The sequence below is a fragment of the Halictus rubicundus genome, chromosome 11 (assembly GCF_050948215.1).
Source record: "Halictus rubicundus isolate RS-2024b chromosome 11, iyHalRubi1_principal, whole genome shotgun sequence".
NCBI classification, from domain to species: Eukaryota; Metazoa; Arthropoda; class Insecta; order Hymenoptera; family Halictidae; genus Halictus; species Halictus rubicundus.
The window spans coordinates 8,534,226-8,556,989 of NC_135159.1; the positions used below are offsets into that span (position 1 = coordinate 8,534,226).

Here is a 22,764-nt window from a genome sequence, read left to right on the forward strand (position 1 = left end):
TAACTCGTTCCGAAAGTAGACTCTCCTTGAAAGTCTCTAGTTTTATTTTTCCAGAAAATCTGTAGCAACTATCTTCGACGATTACTAATATTAAGATAGTTTCCAGAAAATGATGCAGTCTTTCGTGCAAAAATCTTCCGCAAATAATTACCACGCTTCGCGAGACGTCGGAACGGTGTAGCCGAAAGAAGTTGGATTTTTTGAAATTTCAAAGACAGCGCGGTTATGTTAACGGGGGCTCGACGAGTCGATATCTCGTTTCCCAGTTGACCTTTCACCCGGAGCCTCTCCTCGGCGACGTATGTATAACTGGAAGCGGCTGATCTCCCTTTAGGCGCAGTTTGCGGTTGGACCCTCGAGTGCCACAACTCAATTCCGAGGCATTTCGGCTGATTTACAGAACCGGCCAAGGTAACCACGCCACGGTCCCCTCTGACAGGCCAGCCTCCGACCTATCCGCTTCATTTTTCCACCGCGTCTTCCCTTTTCCGACCGACCCCCCCATCCTCCTCTCTTCGCCCAGTTTTGCCTCTTTCGTTGTCTCTTGGCTCGTCGAGCCGGCCATCTTCTTGCGGCCTTTGTCGGCGCCTCTTTGTGCCCGAGCCCTGTGATCGAAAATCGCCCGCGAAATTGAGGCGAACCATGCTTGATCGATGCCCGACTACACTTTTTCACGTACCACTTCGCTAACGGACGAGGCAAAGCCCCCCCGCGCGTTCGCCCGGAATTTTAAGAGCCCTTTTCCGAAATTTCGGAAGCCGGCGGTGGTCGGAGAGGCGCCCAGTTCTCTCGCCAAAGGACGCTCTTCAAAGATTTACTTTTCTTTAGCTGTTTTGTCCTGCTTTTGTCCTGCTTTTACACAATTTTGATCTTTGATGTTCAAATTTAAGCACGTACACTTGGCTTGGATATTGCATCAGCTTCTCTCGTCTTGAACGACTTGCTGGAGACATTGTGTATCTCTCCTACAAACTTCATTATTTTGGGCTGCGAAAAATTAGTGATTATTGTAAGTACGAGATACGGTAATTTTCATTTTAATCAACCTGTACGCTTCGTTGCAAACATTTTTGAAAATGCCTCGTGCTTCGAACACTCGTCCTGGAAAAGGAGATCATTTTTAGAATTTTTTTTTTGTAGAAAACTCGTACACTTTTCGGGATGAACCTTTTTTTGTCTCGAAGAGGATACTTTTGGGTTTCTATCGGAATTTTTTTGGTAAGAAATTTTAATAATTGTCGAAGTTATGGTCATTCCTCCGGAGGTACTACTTTAAAGATTAAACATTCATTTATTTCTTGCCAGGGACAGAAGCTGATCTTTGGAAATTTCTTTCTGTAAAACTTGTACACTTTTCGGAATGAACCTTTTTTTGTCTCGAAGAGGATACTTTTGGGTTTCTATCGGAATTTTTTTGGTAAGAAATTTTAATAATTGTCGAAGTTATGGTCATTCCTCCGGAGGTACTACTTTAAAGATTAAACATTCATTTATTTCTTGCCAGGGAAAGAAACTGATCTTTGGAAATTTCTTTCTGTAAAACTTGTACACTTTTCGGAATGAACCTTTTTTTTTTGTCTCGAAGAGGATACTTTTGGGTATCTATCGGAATTTTTTTGGTTGGAAATTTTAATAATTGTCGAAGTTATGGTCATTCCTCCGGAGGTACTACTTTAAAGATTAAACATTCATTTATTTCTTGCCAGGAAAAGAAGCTGATCTTTGGAAATTTCTTTCTGTAAAACTTGTACACTTTTCGGAATGAACCTTTTTTTGTCTCAAAGAGGATAGCTTCAAGTATCTGCCCTATTTCTTTCGTTCAAAAATATTAATAATTGTTGAAGATATACCTATTCCTCCGAAGCTCCATTTTTACTCAATACAGTTTCAGTAAAATCTGAGGTACAACCTTTAAAGAATTTGCAAAATTACAAAAAAGTCAATGTCTCGAAATTGTCGTTCTAATATATCCCCTTTAAAAGGTTTTACGAATTATCTATTTTGTTACATAACATAGTTAACGATCAACATAGCGTCGCTAATTTGTTCGACGTTAATTGAATGCAAGCTTTGAGTTTTTCTCGTGCTCACTACAGCCACGGTTGCTAGATTTATGCCCGGTTCTTCCGGTAACGTATGAATCAAGCTTAAACCTTTAAGAAATGGGTTGCTTAAAGGCTGCGTCGTTACATTTCTTAATTAAATAAATTAATGAATACGGAATTAACTACGGCGGAGAAATAAAGGAGGAAAGGCCAGAGAAATATTTGTAGTATCGCAGTTATTCATGCTAACCTTGCCAGGCGTAGATTTATAGTTTAGGGTAGTGTTAGTGCAGTTTTAATGCTTTACCTGAGCACGTATTTGTAGGGATCGAGCGTGGGGCCTGAAAGGATCATAAAAGTGAAAGCGTTTGGGACATTAGGCGAAATTCGGGGGTGTTCGGGAAAGGTCGGTAGGGGCGGAAGGACTCATCGGAAAATGCGATGATGCCCCGAGTTGTAGAGTTGACGTCGAAGCGAGCGGAGCGTGTCGTAGCGAGCGGAAGTTGTAACTGTTTTACTTTATTATTTTAACGCGTGTACTATTAGTTCAAATAAATTATTTTAGTTCCCAACCGATTCAAAATTAAATCCTACGTATTGGCGAAATTTACGTGAACGGTTCAACAACTCTCTTTAAAATGTGATTAAATCTACCCTTTTGCCTTAATTATCCACAACGGACATGCAAATATTATTATTTATTATTAATATTTGATTTGGTGAACGCAATCAGCGTGAAGCAGTAATAAGCATAACTAAAACGAAATTACGCGAATTTTCGAATAATTACGGCAAGCTAATCGGTTTTTCGATTGGAAAGCAACTTTCAATGAATGGTAATTATTATCGGTATTAAAGTAATGAAATTGGATCGTAGCAAATTAATTAATGACGATGTTACGGGTGTACATTGTGCAAAACTCTTCGTGCAATGTGACGTGTTAAAAATACTTTCGCGTCTGCTTTGAAACTGAAGCTATACTGCGTTGTTCGCAATATGGTTTTTTCATAATGCGAAAGGAAACGTGAGTGAACGTGTGACAGCACTGTGGAATATTTAAAAAATTCTCTTCTGTTTAAATACAGAAAAATTTAAAGAATCATCTCATCAATGGAAAAATTTGGAATTTAAATAAAAATATTTAGAGGGTGTTTAAGAAATATTTACAAATCAATCTACACAATTAAAGAATATATGTAAAACGGATTTTTCTGAAAAAATAATATTTATGTAAGTAAAATCCCGTAAGAAAATAAAAATTAATATTACAATTTTTCTTTGTTCCAGGTAAGTGCTGCAACATCGTTCAACGCCATTTTCAACAAATAACTGTGAGTACCAGTTCCAAAAATCACTCGAATTTCTATTTACAGCCAACAAAATTTTCTGTTAAATTTATTTGACTAGCATACACAAAATCTGACAGGCCGTCAATTAATTTAAGAGAAGTTAGTGGAAAAATGTATTACTAATCACGTGACGCTATAAAATTGCACGGGCAATTACGAAATGTTATTATGAGACTGTCATCATTAAAAGAGGCCGCTTTAAAACACACGAAATTTGAATCAGCGACAAAGCAGCATTGAAAGCCGGGCGAGAGACATCATAATTCTTCCGCGGAACGAGAATCGCAAAAATATAAAGGGAAGTCGAGGCCCGGCCATTGATAACGAACCAACCAAAAATCTGCTTCAAAGCGTCTCCCCTATTGGCCGGATCGACGTGTGTTGTCGGGAAAATTACCCAGTCAGGATTCATGCCTCGAAAAATCCGATGAAGGTTGCACCTTTGAAACTCCCGCGGGCCAATACGAAATTTTGAAGTGCGCGGGGTCGTTCAATTACCGGCCCCGACGACGCAAATGACTTACCACCATTGATGCACTCGCCATACCGAATAAGAATATTCGGGAAATGATTGACATTGGCTTTTTCGTCGCTTCCAATATACGGGATGCCACAGAAAATAAACCAGAAACTCGGAATAGAGTTTCTTCGGGGCTTCGCTATTGACAAAATCATTTTTTCCGAGTGCCTAGGGGTGTGCTAAAATTTTGGACAAATTACGTGAACTAGCACTAATGTTCTTCTATTGTCTGCTTTTTATCTCATTCGGATATCTTAAATAGTTACTAAGAAAAACGTTCACAAAGTTAATACTGATCCCCTTTTGATCACGTAAGTACTTTGAGAAACCAATTTTTTTATACTCTTCAGAACTACCCCAAAATTTTGGAAAAAATATCTGAGATAGAGGTGGCATGTCTCTATTAACCACTTTTTATTTCATTCGGATATTTTGACTAGCTCTCGAGAAAAACATTAACAAAGTTCATAATCCTGGTCCCCTTTCGGTCGCACGAGGGGTAGTTACTGAAACTAATTTTTTTATACCGTTAAGAATTCCTCTAAAATTTTTATAAAATTGCACGAAGTAGAGCTGAGATCCGCGTACTAATAAAATTTTATTTGATCAAAGTATCTGGCATAGTAACCGAGAAGCACCTCATAATATCGTCCCTAGGGAATTGTCGGATAATTCCCTAGCAAACTAATATCGCGCAAAGAGTCCAGTAAAGAATTTTTGCCGAGAGAAATCACTGAACCTGGCTCACGGTGGAGGTATCGCAAGGTGTAGGACGATCCCTCCGCATAAACCGGATGTCCCAAACTTTTTCCCGGGCGGCGTAATATCGTAAAGCCGATTTCACTGGAAAAAGGCCGGCGCTGCTGGCTCGGTGTTTGTGTAGGTGGAATAAATTTCGTGGCAACAATTCGACAATCCCGCTCCAATCGGAAGGGATACGCGGCCGTCGAATCCTCCTCTGGACCCAAACGATCCACCTTTATCGGGATCCCGGGCTCTGATGGATTCGGCCCCATTCTGCCCCAAATCTATTCCTTTTTATTGCCCTTCTGATACATAAATTTTTATTCAATTTGATTTGCCACCATTGCTATGGTAATACAACCCCCTACCACGCTTTTCCCACCCCGTAGCCCGTGCTTTCAATCTTCACTTCTTTCTTTCGATGATTTTTTTATTATCATGCAATCATTTAATAATTTATATTAACACGTTTGGACAGTTACAAATTATTTTTATAATCTATCCTGCAACCGAGTGTTTGCACGTCTTGGCATCTCGTTTCATCATTCCATATTCTAGTCTTTCTTCGGTGATTTTTTATTAATAAACAATTTAGTAATTGAAGATTGGTTTCACGATTGTTCTATAATTATATTGTTCTAACATTCTTTTTTATAATATCAGAAACGAATAAGATATTCAAATTGACAAAATTGTTTAATTATGGAATTGTATAGAAGCACAAAATTGTGAAAGGTACTATAATGAAGATGTCAGTAGTATGCAAACTGTTATGGTAAAAGTGACTCTTGCGATTTTGAGTCTAGCAATAATCTTCATTTATACATTGCCCCCATTTATTCCTGTAAGAATCTCAAGTCCTGATAATAATAAAAAATTTCCCTCGATATCCATGTTATTATGATTCAGATTATCGTCATAAAGAAGACGTCCCCGCAGGGCTGAATCTCATAGCTAACCGGATGTTCGTGCTGACTTAATGCGACGCGGAATGATCGCAGATATGGATTCCCTCCAAATTTCACCCTTAAATCAGTTTTATATTTTTTTTTACCGCCGCATGCCTCGCCAAAAAAATTTGAAAAAATTCAGCGACTTCGGTCAACACAATATGTAGCTGTCATAAAAATTTAGATGACGTCACTTTTACACTTCTATAAAAAAACCGCTACTTCTTCGGTTTTTCCCACGTTTTCTTAAGCGATTTCGTTTTTATTGCTCCAACAGCTGAGATTTTTTAATAAAAAATTGGAAAAATTTCCGGTGACATTCGATTCGATATTCGCTACGTTTCAAAATTTTTTAATAGTCGCCTTTAAAAAAGTCTACACTTGTTCGAATTTTTTAAGACAGTACTGTGTAGAAATATGTTTTTATTTTTCACGACTAAGATTTTCGATTAAAAATTTTTAAAAATTCTCAAATATGCAGTTCTATACTGGTTACGTGTAGGATTTTTTTTTCAAAATTTGTTGCAGGATTAAATTGGTAACACGATCCAAAAACCAAAAATCCAATTTTTGTGTGTAACTACCCCCTCGATTAAGCTAGAGGATTAAAACTACGGATAGACTTTGTTTTTCTGATGAACTATCAAATCACTCATTAGTTTTCATTTTAGTTCGGATAATCGAGGTTCTAGTATTTTGTGTATTAAACAAGTAAATATGATCCAAACTGTGCCGTGTCTGGTATCATATCAATCAGAAAAATGTCACGAATATGCTAGTAGACGATTCATAAAAAAATAGTGAAGACTAAAAAAATTATCATTAGATTAGTATTGTCTCACCGAAGTTTCACATGTATCGAAACATTACTGTAATAATTTCGAATGGAAGCTTCTTTATCGTTTCAATAATTATGAAATAAGACACCTGAAACCGGACATTTGACCAGCAGTGGGCTCAGTGTTAAAATTGTCATATTAAATATGAAATTTGTTGCTGAACAAGACACAACGCGACACCATAGTATGTTACAACATGTTACCGAGACACCCTAAGCCGTACACATGAATTCCCTGTCTTCTTTATCCGTAGCACAACGTCTTGGCCACGTTCCGTTATTTTTTTCTATCCCCTCTTTCTTTTTCATGGTTGTAGCGTAATCTTGTTTCGCGGGATGGTCTTGCAGGGTGAAAATATGATTACGATGATAGCGGTAACGACGTTACCCGGAGCTGACGCGCCATGCTATCTATCCCGAACCAAAGTTGATACAAACACTTAGGCCATCTGCAATTTCACCAATTAACCATGCATTTGCATTTTCACCTCTTAACAAATAACCAAATTATCGATTCTTATGGAAATTCTTTCTGAAAGTATCAAATTCCTTTTTAGAACACTCTAGTTAATGACTTCTCTTGATAGATATCACAAAGGAACATTTTCATAATTTTTTCTGACTTTAACGAACGAGTTAAAATTTCGAAAGAAAAATACAGAAAGTAGAACTAACTTGTACCTACCATTTGATTTTTATTTCGTTAAAACATCTTACACAATAACCTAGAAAAAAATTGAATAATTGTTTGTTATTTATTACTGACTTCACCTGAGACCTATCACAAGGGGGTACTTTCATAATTATTTCTGGCCTTAATAAATGAATCAAAAATTTTGAAAAAATTTGTAAAACAGACCTAACTAATACCTACCAGCTGATATTTATTCCACACAAATATCTTAAGCCGTTGTCGAGAAAGACATTCCCAAAGTTAGGCCTAACGTCTCTCTGGTTACCCAAGGGGTAGTTTCCAAAAATGATTTTACCTTGTCCTTGACGCTTGATTGAAAATTTTGCAAAACGTATGTAAGCATTGTGCAACCTTAAATTTACTTAGGTATCCCAAGTGGGGGTATCCGAAAAGGTTTTAGGAACGTGAGTAATTTTTTAAATGAGGTTTTATAGACAGGTTCGAGGTGCGAAAGGAAAATGGTCGAAAGACAGTGGTATCTTGATTGCAATAGGAAAATCGTGAGTCTGAGTCGCATGTCCGGGCAACAGGAAGCACCTGGCTCTCCGTGGGGCCTGCATTTGCTCGAGGACGTCGTCCAAGTGCTCGGTAAGCACGCTGGGACTCCTACGAGGCTTTCATCCTACACGGTAATCGAGAATTCTCGGGACACACTTCTAGCTAACCTAGCAGGTTACCTGGAATTAGCCTTTGCCGAGGTGGATCGAACGTGTTTTCAGAAAACGGACAGTTTACCCTCGTAATTTACGATCACTCCAACACCTGGGGACGTCTCCGGCGTCTTGGATGTTTATTTCATCGTGATGTACCCCGAAAATGCTCAATTATTCAAGGTTCTCCCAAAAACATTCCATTAATCAATAAATTCGTTTTTTCATTAACCAATATTAGTAACAATTTTCGTACGGTTTTCAGAGAAACCTTCTTTAAGTAACACTAGGTTCACGGAGCACTAGCAGTGACTCTTCCACATTACTTTAGAAAAATAACGAGAATATGCCTCTGCAAATTTTTAATTTTCAAATTATCAATTTCAACAATTTTTTCTGCTTGCACTACAAAACGTATCGAAATGATTCTTGCGTAAATCGATTCTACGAACTCTCCCAAATACAATGGCAATTTTTTAAAAATTATTATTAACACACAAACATGTTTAAAAAATTGTTAAAGCGATTCGAGCACCCAGATGTCGCAACATATTCGAATTATCAACTTTAACAATTTTTTGTGCCACAACTACAACACATATCGAAACGATTCTTGTGTAAATCGATTCTACAGACTCTCCCAAATACAATGACATTTTTTTTTAAATCATTAGTAACACATAAACATCTTCAAAAAATTGTTAAAGCGATTCGAGAATCCAGACGTCGCTACATCTTCGAATTATCAAATTCAACAATTTTTTGTGCCACAACTACAAAATGTATCGAAATGATTCTTGCGTAAATCGATTCTACAGACTCTCCCAAATACAATGACATTTTTTTTTTTTTAATCATTAGTAACACATAAACATCTTTAAAAAATTGTTAGAGCGATTCGAGAACCCAGACGTCGCAACATCTTCGAATTATCAACTTTAACAATTTTTTGTGACGCAACCACAGAACGTATCGAAACGATTCTTGTGTAAATCGATTCTACAGACTCTCCTGAATACAATAGTAAATTTTACTTAAGCTTTATTAACGCATAAACATTTTTAAAAAATTGTTAAAGCGGTCCGGACACCGAACTGTTACACCATTCCTGCACAATCGACTCGTGTCATAAGTTAAATTATCTCCGTCACATCGCAACATTTTGTATGAAAAAAAAATTAGAGAATAAGCTGAAAGAATTGTTCTAATGCGCTGTTGAAATGGAAAAAATTTGTCTCGACAAATTTCCACGGAAAGAAAATCCCGAAGTCGTTTTTTGGGGCAGCCGTGCACGGTTGGTTAACGAATGAACCGTGTTTCCTGGCCAAATAAGGCCGCGCGGAAACGAAACGACGGAATCCATTGTCAACGGGGAACACCTGCGAGTTTCTTCTGGATTTACAAGGTACTCTAAACCGGCGCGTTCTTCGCGGCTCATGATTTATTAAGGTGCCGCCACTATCGGTGTTTCGGGCTTTCACGAGTGAAATATCGCCGGAGCTGATTTAAAGTTCCCCCCTTGAAAAAAAGGGCTAAGGCCCGGAGCGAGCAGAAATGTAGGGACGACAGGGTGTAAATTAAGATGTAATAGAATGCATCACGGTGTCCTCTTTCGTGTTCCTCTGTACGTTTATAGACAACAGGGTAATTGCCAGTCGGAAAGTCGCGTGGGACATGTGTACGATGAAATTAGTATAACTTCGGTATTGGTGGATCGATTTTAATGAAATTTTGTCTAAATGATCCTTAAACGTCTACAAACTCACACGAAAAAGTTCATTCAAGAATGTTGGCCACAGCTCCTAATTAACCCTTTGCACTCGAAGCTATTTTAACTCCAAAACAAAACATTTCTTCCAACTTAGAAAATTACCCTTCTATATATTTTTTTTTCGTGTTATACATACGAAAATGGCGGATTTTATTCGTGCAATCTTGAAATGTTTAGTAATTTATTAAATACACACAGATTTAATAATGTAAAAAATATTTTGAATAATGATACAGCAATTTTTAGTGGCGCCGTTACACTCGCCATTCGAGTGCTAAGGGTTAAATTTTCTTGCTTCGACAGGATCGAATTAAAAGTTATCTAAAAGATTTTTTAAGAAATTTTTTAAATAGTTTTGAAATAAAATAAAGTGGGAAAGTGTGGAATAAAGTGCGGAAATCTTCGATATCATTTTTTTTTAGGATAAATGATCAAATTGTTGATATGTTTTTCATTGAGACTTTTATCGAAGTTTGTGCCATTTATTTATTTGTTAAACGGCTTGTCTCCGATCGCATAATCGATTACGCGTTCTCTATTTTGTAGCAGGATCCACGATGCAGGCTTCGCCGATGCACGATTTCTGACGCGTTGTTTTGGAAAAAATCGGATTTGCTGGTTAATCCAGTGTGCACGGAAACGAATTATCATGTTGCTGCCGATGCTGGACAGGATTGTTTCCCTGCGCGCGTGATTTGTTGTCGGATTAGACTGTTTTTTCATTGTTTAAAAATTCTGGGAACGATGTAAATTCCAAAGCACGTGTTATTGACGGCGAGTCTATCAAAATCGAACTATTTCCGGTAGATATTCGCGTGATTGCCTGAAATGAACAATCGCATAGTGAAGTACATGGAAAATTAGGGGGGGGGTTTATGTCATCGCTTCGCTCGACTCCAAATTGTTTAAACGGTACAAATATTCAAGTTTGTTAACATTTCCCAGCCTTCAGCAAGATGATAACTGCATTTCGGAATTTTTATCTCGGAAATTATTCATCATACTGAATCAACCATTTTTTACCGTAATCTATAAAGTATGCCTGAATGTATGTAATTTTTTCCAATTGCAAAATCAATGCGTTAATACTGTAAATTATAAACAAACTTCCACAGGTGGCTGAACACATATTTCTGTCGGTAAAAAATCATGAATCGTTCAAGAGAGTGCGCTCAAAATTATAGTGAGAGGGGGTAAATTGATGACGTCAGCAATTTCTAATCTCTCCCCAAAAAATTGGGGTACGTGAAAATAAATCGTCGCCTGTAAAGACGAAAAATCTGAAACTCGATTCGTCGAGCAAACAATTGAATCCAAGATGAACGCACTATTACAAAATGGCGTCGGCTATTCTCATGGAATCCCGTCAGCATCGCGGAGGAGAGGGTAGGAGGAAAGAACAATTGCAAGCCTGATAATTCCTAGCAGCCTTTCAATTCCCGTCCGCAAATCGGGCCGCGGTGCTGCTTAAAAATTAACGCGGGTACAGGGCGGGTCGTGTAGCGGGTGCTGCACCCTCTCGCACCCCCTCGTGCCCCCGTCGCATCGAAAATCATCGGGCGCGGGTCTCCCGGAGCAAGTTATTCAAATCCGAGACGAGTACTCCCCTACCCTCTCGGTCGAAACGACTCGATTCCGAACGATTCCATCCCCTTCGCCTAAGGGAGGGTCGTCGTGGGCGGCCGGCTGCCTCGTAAATAACGTTATTTATTCGCGAATTTGTTTTTCCCGCGCGGCTTGCGCGCCAAGGCCTACGATATGCTGGCGCACGACGCTCGAATGCGTAAAACCGCTTCCAAGGCGTTTTTCACCGCAGGCGATGTCGACTGCGAGCCCGAAAACCTTCCGGGAAAATTTCTGCATTTATCTTAAACAATTTAAACACGCAAAGATGCATCTTGCGCAGACATGATTTCGTAAATTAATTTTTATTCATGATTGCGTTCCAGTTTCTCTAACGATTTTTTTTTTTTTTTTTTATTGGAACTGGAGAAACGCGCGAAGAGAGCATTTCAGCTAATTTTTAACAAAATCGATCATTCGACGACGAAGTTATGCGAGTTTAAACCTGCATAAACAAGAAAAAGTGAGTACCTGGACTCTCTAGGTTTAGGGAACTATAACTGCTACAATTTTAAGTATTTTGGCTTGAGAAAATTATACTGTATAGTTTAAATAATAGACAGTGTGTATGCAAAACCTCAAAGTCAAAGAGCAGTCTGATTTTTTTATAAAAATTTCCGAACAACCTCGGTTTCTTGCTGTCGACTGTTTTTGTCTTGCGGAAAAATCCGCAGGGCTGTAAACGAAATATTGGGGACGGGAGATTTTTGGAAAACGGTTTGCGGCGGTTCGGTATGGTTTGTGGAAGTGTATGGAACCGTCGCAAACGAAATTATTGATCCCCATAGCACGCGATCCGGTTTACAAGAGCGAGCGGCGTTAATTCGCAACACATGCGGAAGTTTCTGGCATCCGACGCGATGCATGGGGCCGGCTGGAATTTCACGAGTGCAATCGACCGGGCCGGCGCGCGGCGCGACGACTCAGCGCCGATCTACCCGGTGCAGCTAATGCGGTTTCGGTGAGAGTGCAGTTTTGCTGCGGCTCGGCGACGGGTATCAATCTTAAGCCAAGCGAGAAGATAATCAGCTTGCAGCTCGTCACTCGCTGGCCCGATTCCGTCCGAACGGTCACGATGACTAACAGGCATCATCGTCTTACCACCCCTGTTCATCTCGTAACCGAAATGTCATTCGCCGAGCCGCTATTCGTCATCGAATCATCAGCGACAGGGAAAGATGCGTTGCTGCACGAAAACTATAGTTTGACAGTTTTTTAACAGAAAACTGTCGGAACGATTACAATGTAATTTGCCGAGGTTATTAATGATACTTCTGGCTGTCCGCTCAATTTTTTTCACCCGGAAATTCGGTATAGTTTTTGCGCAGCGCGTGCCGGAAGTGCACCTTGCGCTGAAAGAGAAGTACAGTAGAGTCTCGATCTAAGCCGAACGGAGCTACACGTTCTTAGTACATCTCAGGCCCGTAGGAAAAATGATTTTGGGAATCGGTTATTTAATAGTCAAGGTTAGATTTTGTACATTTTGGTCTCAAAATATGCAACGGTAACAAAATGGCGGTGTGCTGAAGTCACCCTTCGATCTCCTGATCGGTAACTTCAACTTCCAAGGCTGCAAAAAATTAATTCTTAAAATTTAATAAATCTAATATGCACAAGTCCTACCTACACGTGTACACAAAATCTGTGCAAAATTTCAAGAAAGTTCCTCGGCTGGTTCCCGAGAAATCGCTTATAATAATCATGTCGACCTAAATATTTTTCGCGTCGTCAATTTTACGAATTTCGAAAAATTCCTTGGTGCGTTCCGGAGAGTGTACAGTACCAAAAAACGTAAGAATCGAGGATTGGCAGGAACCGTAATTTTCTAGGCGAGGGGATAGCTTGGAAATGGAGAAAGGACGGTTGGTTCGGAGGGTTTTCTTTTTCCGCGAAATTGCATCTGCAGTTGCAACGGCGGGCTCGGAGGGCTGCAACGGACGCATTACAATCGAGAGGCGAGCCGCGGGTAGCGCATTCCGATATGTTTGAATGTTCGTTCGTGCATCGTTGATTCGCAAACCGGGGCGCTACCTGGTAATTGCCGGGGCGACAGGAGCGCGGCGCTTGCTCTGTGTCTCGGCATCTCACGTCATTACCTGCCAACTCGATTGAATCGGTGATTTTAATGTGTCGCCGGCCCCGAGGCCGCGTTAACACGCATCAATAATGACGTAGCGTTTGCGAAATCACTTAAATCGATTACCCCAGCAAACGCGCAGGGCCATGAGTCAAAATCAACCTCCCGCTCATGCCCGTGGCTTCAAGATCATCGGAAAATCATCGTCCGGCTGGGGTCCTACCCTATCGATTCACTCGGTGTCAGAAAATAATTTTTTCTTCAAATATTGCACGCTGCAAACCACTTTTTCAGGGCAATTCTAATTTACCAAGAAATAAGTAGGTATCTATTGACAATAACTATTTCCTACTTTTATAGTTGAAGAAGGCAGTGGCAATTTTTCTTGCGTGAAATAATTTTTAGGATATTTCTGTGATATTAGAAATATCTTAATACGTTCAAATTTGATTTTGAAGATCGAGGACAGGAATTTTGTAAAATAACAAAAAGATTCTGTAGACTCTCCTGAATACAACTATTCATTTGTTGATAATATTGTTAACATTTAGAACGTATGTACATTTAATTAGTAAAAGCATGTCTTGAGGAGGGAAATCGAATTTTCAACTTTGTCATTTTTTTGTGCTTGAACCACGAAAGGTGCACAGGTGTTTCTTATGCAGAACGATTCTACGAGAGCTTCCCCGAGTGCAAGGATAGTTTCGTAATATTGCGAGTACGTAACGACGTGTAAAAAATTGTTTAAAAATTCCGGTTCGTGTGGCATTGTAATTACGAGCAGTCGTTCCTGATGAAAACTTGAAGGGCGCGACGGGAAAAGAAGTTTCTTTGGCTATTCTTGGTCTTATGAATTCGAAAGGAGCCCCGGAGTCGTAAAAACGACGGGACATATACATAGCCACGCGCGGGATATAGAGGACAGAGTTATTAGAGGGATGGTGCGAACAGTACGTTCTCGCCGCGAGGTAAATTCAAGGGGATGGCGAGTTCCATCTGATTAATTTTGCATTACCCCTCTGCACGTCCTACAGAGCGTTCCATTTCAATCTTGCCGACTACGTTGAAACCTCCGCGCCCCAATGCACTCATCTCGTTACTATCCACGCGATTATTATACAGTCCACGCCATAATATTGCCATTGAAACACCTTGAAGGGTTGCATCGCCACTTGGGCTCAAAAAAATGAAAAATACCATTTTGTTCCCCGGGTAACTGTTCGGTGGAAAATTATGAATTTTTTAAGATACGTTCAGCAAGGTCTCAACCGTATTCTCATATTTTTGTCATTATCGAAAACCATAAATAACTATTCGATTAATTAGTGAATGTCTTCAATGCACCGTCATGTAGGTGGTTTTGACCATTTGTTTTCACAGGTTTACTATTCAGTAAAAAATTATGAATTTTTAAGTAGACGTTAGGCAAGGTATTAAACTATATTTCCGTGTATTTTTTATTGTCCAGAATCAAAAAATTTTGCTTTAAGAAATTAATCAATATATCACAGACGTTTTAGATAAGTATCTTAGAAGTTTAGTGTATGATTGAACATTTTTTCTCATGGGTAACTATTTTCCAAAAAAATCGAAATTTTGTGCAAGGACGTTAAGCAACATCTCAGCTACGTTCCCATATTTTTATTGTTGCCGAAAGATACGAAATGGCGGAGTTACGCAACATTGTCTACCGTAAACTTAAAAATTGTTACGGTTTGAACTAAAATTAACTATTACGGGTCGTTTTGAATGAATGAATCAAAATTAGTTGAAACAATACCCCACAGGATGATGCTCGCTATCAGTCCCTAATGTGGTAACGTTATCGCTGCCCTCCTGACGTGAGAGAAAAATGGATTCCGTCACGATTTGTACGAGTTTGATCGGTGTCTTTGAAAAGCATCGCACGGAAAGATCCGCGTACACCGCGCACCACGTCAAAACGCGAAACCATCGTCCGCCCTTAAAACCCGTCGTCGAATGGTCACTATAGAAACCCCATAGCCTCCCTTTCGCTCAAACATATTGATAGGGGGAGCACGCGTGGCGCACACAAGAGTCGAGTGACGAACGAATAAACGGCACGAGGCTGCGTTAGGTGTTAACGATGAGTTGTGGCGAGAGACTGGACCCTCTGCCATGATCGAGACCAGTTATGGCAACCCCCTATCTCTTCGCGATTCCGAATGGCTTTGAAATCGAGCCTCGATTCGCAGAATTCGATCGTCCGAAAAGATACCGTGGTACTGCCGTGTTGACTGCCAAACTAGAAACCTCAAAAGTTGCACAAAAGTTATTTAATGAAATAAAAATTGAAAAAAATTAAATACGTGATATTGAGTAGTCCTCCAACTTTCTTGCATTTCACAGACCCTGATCAAAGGTACGATGAAAATATATTGAGTAAAAATTTATTTTTAAATCTGGACATGGCAGTCGACGTGTTAAACAAATTTTGAATTTTCCTGCGACCTGTCAGGGTCTGTCAAAGCCTGGAGACATTGATGAAGAACAAATAATTGCAGTAATCTTGATCTTCTAATCGGTCAGTCATCTTCTACAGACATTTAAGTTTACCAAATTTCCTCGTGTAAAATCTTCTGAAAATTCCGAGAAATTCCGAGTCTTCGGAAATGGTCGAAACGCCCGAAGCAGGACCTCTCGAACGGCAAATCCTGGTCACGCAGGCATCGTTCAGTCGTGCCCGGCGACTGTAAACCCTGTCGTACAGCGATCGCATCAACAAACAACGCGAATCCACGTCGGACTGTAAAGTAGACAGTTCGGAGTCGGTACAAATGGCGCAAACCGTCCGCGGCAATAAAGACGGGCGTGGTTATTAAAGGGGATTCGCATTGTCAGTTGCGGCCGGCGTAAATCTCCTGCGGGGCGCGAAATTGCAGGAGTAAGCCACGGATCGGTGCCGGCTAGGTAACTATTGATCAAAGGAATCCTTCGTGAAATATGTCGCGCCCAATGATAATCATCGCCGTGGCGGACGCCGAGAGAGAGAGAGAGAGAGAGAGTGCCAGAGAACACCGTGACGTCACGGGAGGACGTTGCATCGATCGCGGACCGATTGCGGCTATTTATTCGGAGCCATTGTTACCCCAAAAACTCCAAATATCCCGATTTTCCCCTAATTTTATCGTAGATCCGTCCACACACCCTAAGGCCGCGCTTAGGAATTTTTATCTTGGAAACTAGCACTCCGATCGAGCCGGTTCTTCCTTTGCTTTTATCTGGATGACTTGGCCTAACGTCAGCCATTTTTTAAATTGGAAAATTAATTATTTAACCCGGTTGCTGTTAAGGAGTTTGCGAGAAATTGATTATTCCGCAGTACAGAGCACTTCTAAGTTTAGGTTTCCCGTTGACGGTGGCAATATTGTTCGAGATTTGATATTTTATGGTACAATGCACCCTAAATTAGGGGTAGTTTAAGTCACCAGTTCGCTGAATTCGAATTTGTTTACAAAATACAGACTATTGAATTTGTCAAGTTTTCTAACATCCTTATAAGACAGCGGTGGCAGGAATTTTTATCTCAGAAACCGTTACTCCGACCGATCTGTAATTTTTTTATTTTCGTCAGGGAAGTGTCCCGCACCATATACAATTTTTTCTAACCGCAAAATCTATACGATAACATTTTAAAGTACGAAAGAATTCTAATTTTGCAAAATTCGCCGCCTGGAGAACACTAACTTAAATTTTTCAATATTAAACTAAAAACTTACTAAAAAAATCACATACATAATACGAACCCTCCCGTTCAAGATAAGAAAAGATTCAACCTGGATCGGTCGCACAGTTGCCGAGCTACAAATTCAAAGCTGCAACCCGTTAACCTGAGACGTCGTACGTCCCCGCCCCCCCCCCCCCGGGTTCATTTAATAACCAAATCCGTTTCACCGGCGAAAGAAACACAGGAGCCTCGAAACTCTGTGACTCCGCCACGTTTCTCCGTAGTGTATATTAACAAAGAAAAGCCGGAGAAACGTCCACAGGAAAGTTAGAGAAGCAGCAGTTGGTCGTCGAGCGAAATGTCGAAGAGAAACTCGACTGTGGATGAGATTGAAGTTTCAGTTCTGGCTGGAATCTCATACGGTGCACAGTTAGAAGTCCACGAAGAAGCTCTGTGTAACGAGCCCGGGGTGCTCGGTTTGTCTAGAAACTTGCTCGCCCATCACGAAATCCCAAAAGATCTATTTTATTGTTCGCTTGTCAAGGAGATACCGCTCTGAAACCGTCGATTCAATCGCCCGAAAATATGTTAGTTTCTCGAGGACAAGGTCGTAAGATCGAGAGGAAGCTGGATTTGGGTGGATGCTAGGGAGATTGTTGGGGCATCGTTCGAGCCCTGCGCGAAGATTGTCGAACGGGTTTATGGGGTCCCGTAGCGCTATCGTCCGTTCGAACCTTTTATTTTCGCGGACGATGGCCCGCAGCTGTCGCAGAGCAGCTCCAGAAATGGTCCTTCGGCCCGATCCGTCGATTCAGCAACGACTGCTGGCCGACATGCCATCGACACGTCGTCGATGTCTCGAAACAGGTGATAAATCCCCGGGACCCGGGGCCGTAACTTCCCAAACAGCCGAAAGAAAAGTCGAATCTCGATCCGGAGTGCTCGCGAGTTTATAGTTTTCTGGGGCGAACGGCATTTGCATCTCGTCACGAAACGGATTCTTTCTCCTGCGAGACTGCGTTCGAGGCATTCCAGCGATCTTCTCCTCGTGGATTGCCGATTATTGGCATCGGAACAAGACTCGTTGCAGTTTCCCAGCTTCAGACGTTTTCCGATTTCAGACGGAATTCTGGAGAGCTTACAGGCAATAATTGTAGTTGACGAAGAGCTGTCGACTAGGAATTATAGTTGGTCCTGCGAAGGCTTGCCTCAAACAATTCTTTTAATGCTCTCCCCTCCAGATTTTCCAACTTCTCTGCCTGCCAACGGAACATAGAAATAGTCCACACTTAGTGATAGAACCATTTTCATTTCGAAAAAAATTTTCATCCCCACGGGTGGCTCTGGAAAGCACATGTCGAGGTCGTACGTTCAAATCATTTTTGCAAAGCTTTCCCATGGAAATTTTTCAATTTTCTGGATCTCACGCGAAAGCTAGAGGAATCTACGTAGTGATACAATCATTTTCGTTTCTAAGAAAAGTGACATTCCCACGAGGGGTTCCGGAAAACACATTGCAAGGTCACATGTTACATTCATTTTTGCAATGCTTTCCCATGGAAATTTGTCAACTTTTCAGATCGCAAATGAAAGCTAAAAGAATCTACATAGTGATACAATTATATTCGTTTCTAAAAAAAATTGACGAAAATCGAGAAATCCCTATGAGTAGCTCCGGAAAGCATATATCAAGGTCATACATTGAAATCAATTTTTGCAATACTTTCCCATGGAAATTTTTCAACTTTTTGGGCCGCAATAAAAGCTAGAAGAATCTACATAATGCTAGAATCATTTTCGTTTCTAAAAAAATTGACATTCCCATGAGTGGCTCCGGAAAGCACATCTCAAGGTCATACGTTCCATTCATTTTTGCAATGCTTTTCCACGGAAATTTTTCAACTTCCTGGGTCGCAAATAAAAGCTAGAAAAATCTAGATAGTGACGCTATCGTTTCTAAAATAATTTACGAAAATCGAAAAATCCCCACCAGTGGCTCCAGAAAGCACATTTCAAGGTCATACGTTCCATTAATTTTTGCAGTACTTTCCCACGGAAATTTGTCACCTTTCCATGTCGCAAATGGAAGCTAGAAGAATCTGCATAGTGTTACAACCATTTTCGTTTCATGAGTGGCTCCGGGAAAGCACATACCAAGGTCGTACGTTGAAATGGTAGTTTCGAATAATTTTTTCGATGCTTTCCCGTGGAAATTTGTCAACTTTCCAGGTCGCAAATGAAAGGTGGAAGATCGCACTGCATGACAGGTTCATTCTGGTTCGCAGGGAAGTTCAGGCTAGCCGTTCATTCGTGTTCCCGTAGAACCGTGCACCGCATTTTACGAGCCCCGCCGTAATCGAACCGGCGGGCCTCGGCTCCTTTCATTGGCCGCGTAAAGCGTTTCGATTTGCAATTTCCCCGCTTAACTGCCACGCTGTCTTCCGAAGCAGTTTAGATAGAGGAGGTACGTTCCGTGGAATCGTTCGACCGACCCATGTCCGTATGCTTGTCCTCCTCTTTTACCGGCGCATCGAAATGCAGCCTGCAGTCCGCCCGATTCTAATGGACCACCCACTGTAACTTCGGGTGGTGAACGTGCATTAACAACTCGTGGAATCGGTCACCAATATTATGGCTTTTCATGCTCGCCGGGTAACTCGACGAATGCCACCGACAGGGCAAATTCGAAATTTCTCTGGTCACCGAAGTGGTGGTCTCGAGATCCGATTTTTCCCGGCGTCAACAAGCGAGATACAATTTTGAAAAAAATGTGCCAGATACAGGAGTCCTGTAGCTACCGTCCGCATTTTATTTCGTTCAGAGGTCTCGAGTAATCATCGAGAAAATGATTTTTAAAGTGAGGGGTGTGTTGCGTTTACTCTGATCACTCGAGAGATTGTTCTCAAAAATCATTTTTCCTACTTGCTATGTGTCGGGTAAAATTTTGAAAAAAATGTGTCAGGTTCAGGAATCCTGTAGCTACCGTCCGCATTTTATTTCGTTCAGATGTCTCGAGTAATCATCGAGAAAATGATTTTTAAAGTGAGGGGTGTGTTGCGTTTACTCTGATCACTCGAGAGATTGTTCTCAAAAATCATTTTTCTTACTTGCAATGTGACGGATAAAATTTTGAAAAAAATGTGTCAGGTTCAGGAACCCTGTAGCTACCATCCGCATTTTATTTCGTTCAGATGTCTCGAGTAGTCATCGAGAAAATGATTTTTAAAGTTAGGGGTGTGTTGCGTTTACTCTGATCACTCGAGAGATTGTTCTCAAAAATCATTTTTCCTACTTGCGATGTGACGGATAAAATTTTGAAAAAAATGTCTGAAATGTAGCAAATGTTCAGCTACTATCTGCTTTTTAGTTCATGCAAATACCTCAAGCAGTTATCGAGAAAAATACTTGTGAAGTTAGTCGCGATCCTAGGGGTTGTTCTAAATTTTTTTCGATAGTTGAACAGTAACCTAAAATTTTGAGAAAAATGTGTGAGGTACTGCGAATGTGCAGCTACCGTTTGCTTTTTAGTCGATTCCAATTCTTTGAGTAGTCGTCGAGAAAAGTGCTTCTAGGAAAGGAAAAGGTTCCGGTCCAACAGTCAAAATTTTTTAATAAATTTTTCGGGCGGCTTAAGAATAATACAAAAAATTTCTGAACCGGGTTTCCAGATAACCCAGCCACTATCATAGCCATGGTACTTCAAAAACAGGTAGAAATCAGCATAAATTAAAAGTAGATCATGGAAGAGTGCGTTTTTAGTCGGTTTTTCTGTCGGTGAGGCGAGTGTCTTGGCCAGAATGGATAGTGGATGATTAAAAGCGTGATTATTCGAGTTTTCTCAATAAATATCTATCTGCATATATCTACCGGTTGATATTCAGAGCGAGAGGCCTTTTGAATACGCCGCGGCCACCCTCTGTCTTTCAGTTTTTCCCAGTTTTATTTCCCTTCTGCTATTATCATTCTCTCTTCCACCGATGCCCAGCCCTCGAGGAAACTAATTTAAATCGTAATGGCCCAGCCGGCAGCGGCGTGGAACTACCGGTTTTTGTAAGAACACCATTTGTCTGCTGCTGGAGCGCGCGCGCGCGCGCACCCACGCCACGGCAATTCCGCGTTCGAAATTTAGGGGAGCACGTAAGAACCGAAAGCAATTGCGGTGACAATCGCAATCGAGCCGGTCGTTTTCTTTTCCGTGCAAATTAGCGACCCTCGACTCCACTATGACCGACATGTTCCCAAAAACCGATCCTCGAATGTCGCTTTTAGTATTCTTCCGGTAGGGGTTGTTCCGGAAGATAATTTCTGCTGACCTGAAACAGAGAGCTAAAATTTTGAGAAAAATGCGGGAGGTAGGGCTGGTGTGTAGCTAGTCGCTGATTTTTAGTTCATTCGAATATCTTGAACGGTCGTCAAGAAAATGGCGGATGAAGTTGTTCTCCGATCGGTACAGGTGTCGCTCTTGAGGACACTTTCGGGAATCCATTTTTTGGATGGCTTTTTAAACGAGCTAAAATTTTGGAAAAATTTGGCAAGGTCGAGTGAAAGTGCCCCTACTATCTGCTTTTCATTTCATTGAGATAGCTCAAGCAGTCATCGGGAAATATGTATTTGAAGTTAGGGGTTGTTTGCGGAATCTGCAAGCTTCCATTATTAACTCTGTAAATGTGAAATCTTTCCATGTGAATACTATGTGAATAGTTTTAGACTAGTTTAGACTATTTTTAAAAAATGTCACATCAACATAAGATTTTCACGGTGACAAATTGTTTATTCATTCATTGTTTACTCATTCTGCAACATTGCGGCTGTAACATTGTCCAAGCAATTATCGGGCTTCAGTTTTCTTTCGATATAAGGCGACGGCTCGGGGCCGACTTTCGACGTATTGCGGATGAGGGTGCCTATTGGACATTGTTCTTAGAGTTCCACGATTTGGCGTCGAGCTCCGAAACATTTAACGCATCGTCTGCCCGCCATTTTATGCGGAGCCAACGCGGAGCCGTCTGGAGAAAGGAAATTACGATTTTTCGATGGTGTCTTCTGCCCGGCGATAACACGGGCGATTCCGTGCGTGAATTATACGGCTCACATTTTAATCAATGTGATCGTTGAACCTTCGCAAATTCACCGAACGTGGCGCCGTTCTTTATTGATCGTCATCTTTGTCTGCGAGCACACGCTCGTACGCTCCGAATCGCTTCGGTAATTTGTTATGCGACGATCGTAACTGTCGACCGTGAATCTCGATGTTCCAGAGGATTTAGGATTCCCGTAGTTCGCTATGGCATCGGTTTGATCACTATTTTACACTCGATTAAAATAGCAATAGCTGCTACGAGGAGTTTTGTATTTCAGTTGAGACTACACCAACCCCTAACTTCAAGAATAATTTTCCCGATAACTACGCACGGTATTTGAACAAGATAAAAAGCAGGCGGTAGCTTCGGGTTTCTTCTATCTCGCGGAATTTTTTCAAAATTTTACCTCACTGGTTGAGATCAGAAAAATAATAGGGCATTGTGTCGAGTTCTTCGATGAAACGTTCGATTAAATCCGTGATTAATACTTTTATTTGATATTTTATGGAAATTAATACTTTTCCCACGGTAGATCGACTATGGCACGGGGATGGCTAGTGCTATGGGTATTCCGGGGTCACGTGCAACGCGTCAGGGCCACGGGGGGTGGTGGCGTTCTTGTGCAGGGGAGCAAGAAGTAGGGGCTGTTTCGTGAGCTGAATTCCGATAAACACCGATGCCGGGCTTCTGAGGATCGAGGGAGCAGAATTTCCGCGACAATCACGAATTTTCA

General features: G+C 40.9%; 2 protein-coding genes across 6 annotated transcripts in view; both read left to right on the forward strand.

Moving 5' to 3' along the window:
• The window catches only part of Mib1 (E3 ubiquitin-protein ligase mind bomb 1), a 607,096-nt gene that overhangs the window by 533,030 nt on the left and 51,302 nt on the right, over positions 1-22,764 (forward strand). The window lies entirely within an intron of this gene.
• The window catches only part of Mpp6 (M-phase phosphoprotein 6), a 72,250-nt gene continuing 63,137 nt past the window's right edge, over positions 13,652-22,764 (forward strand). The window contains exon 1 of the mRNA XM_076796355.1: positions 13,652-13,665. The gene's annotated coding sequence lies outside the window, so the exon portion shown is untranslated. The remainder of the gene's footprint in view (positions 13,666-22,764) is intronic.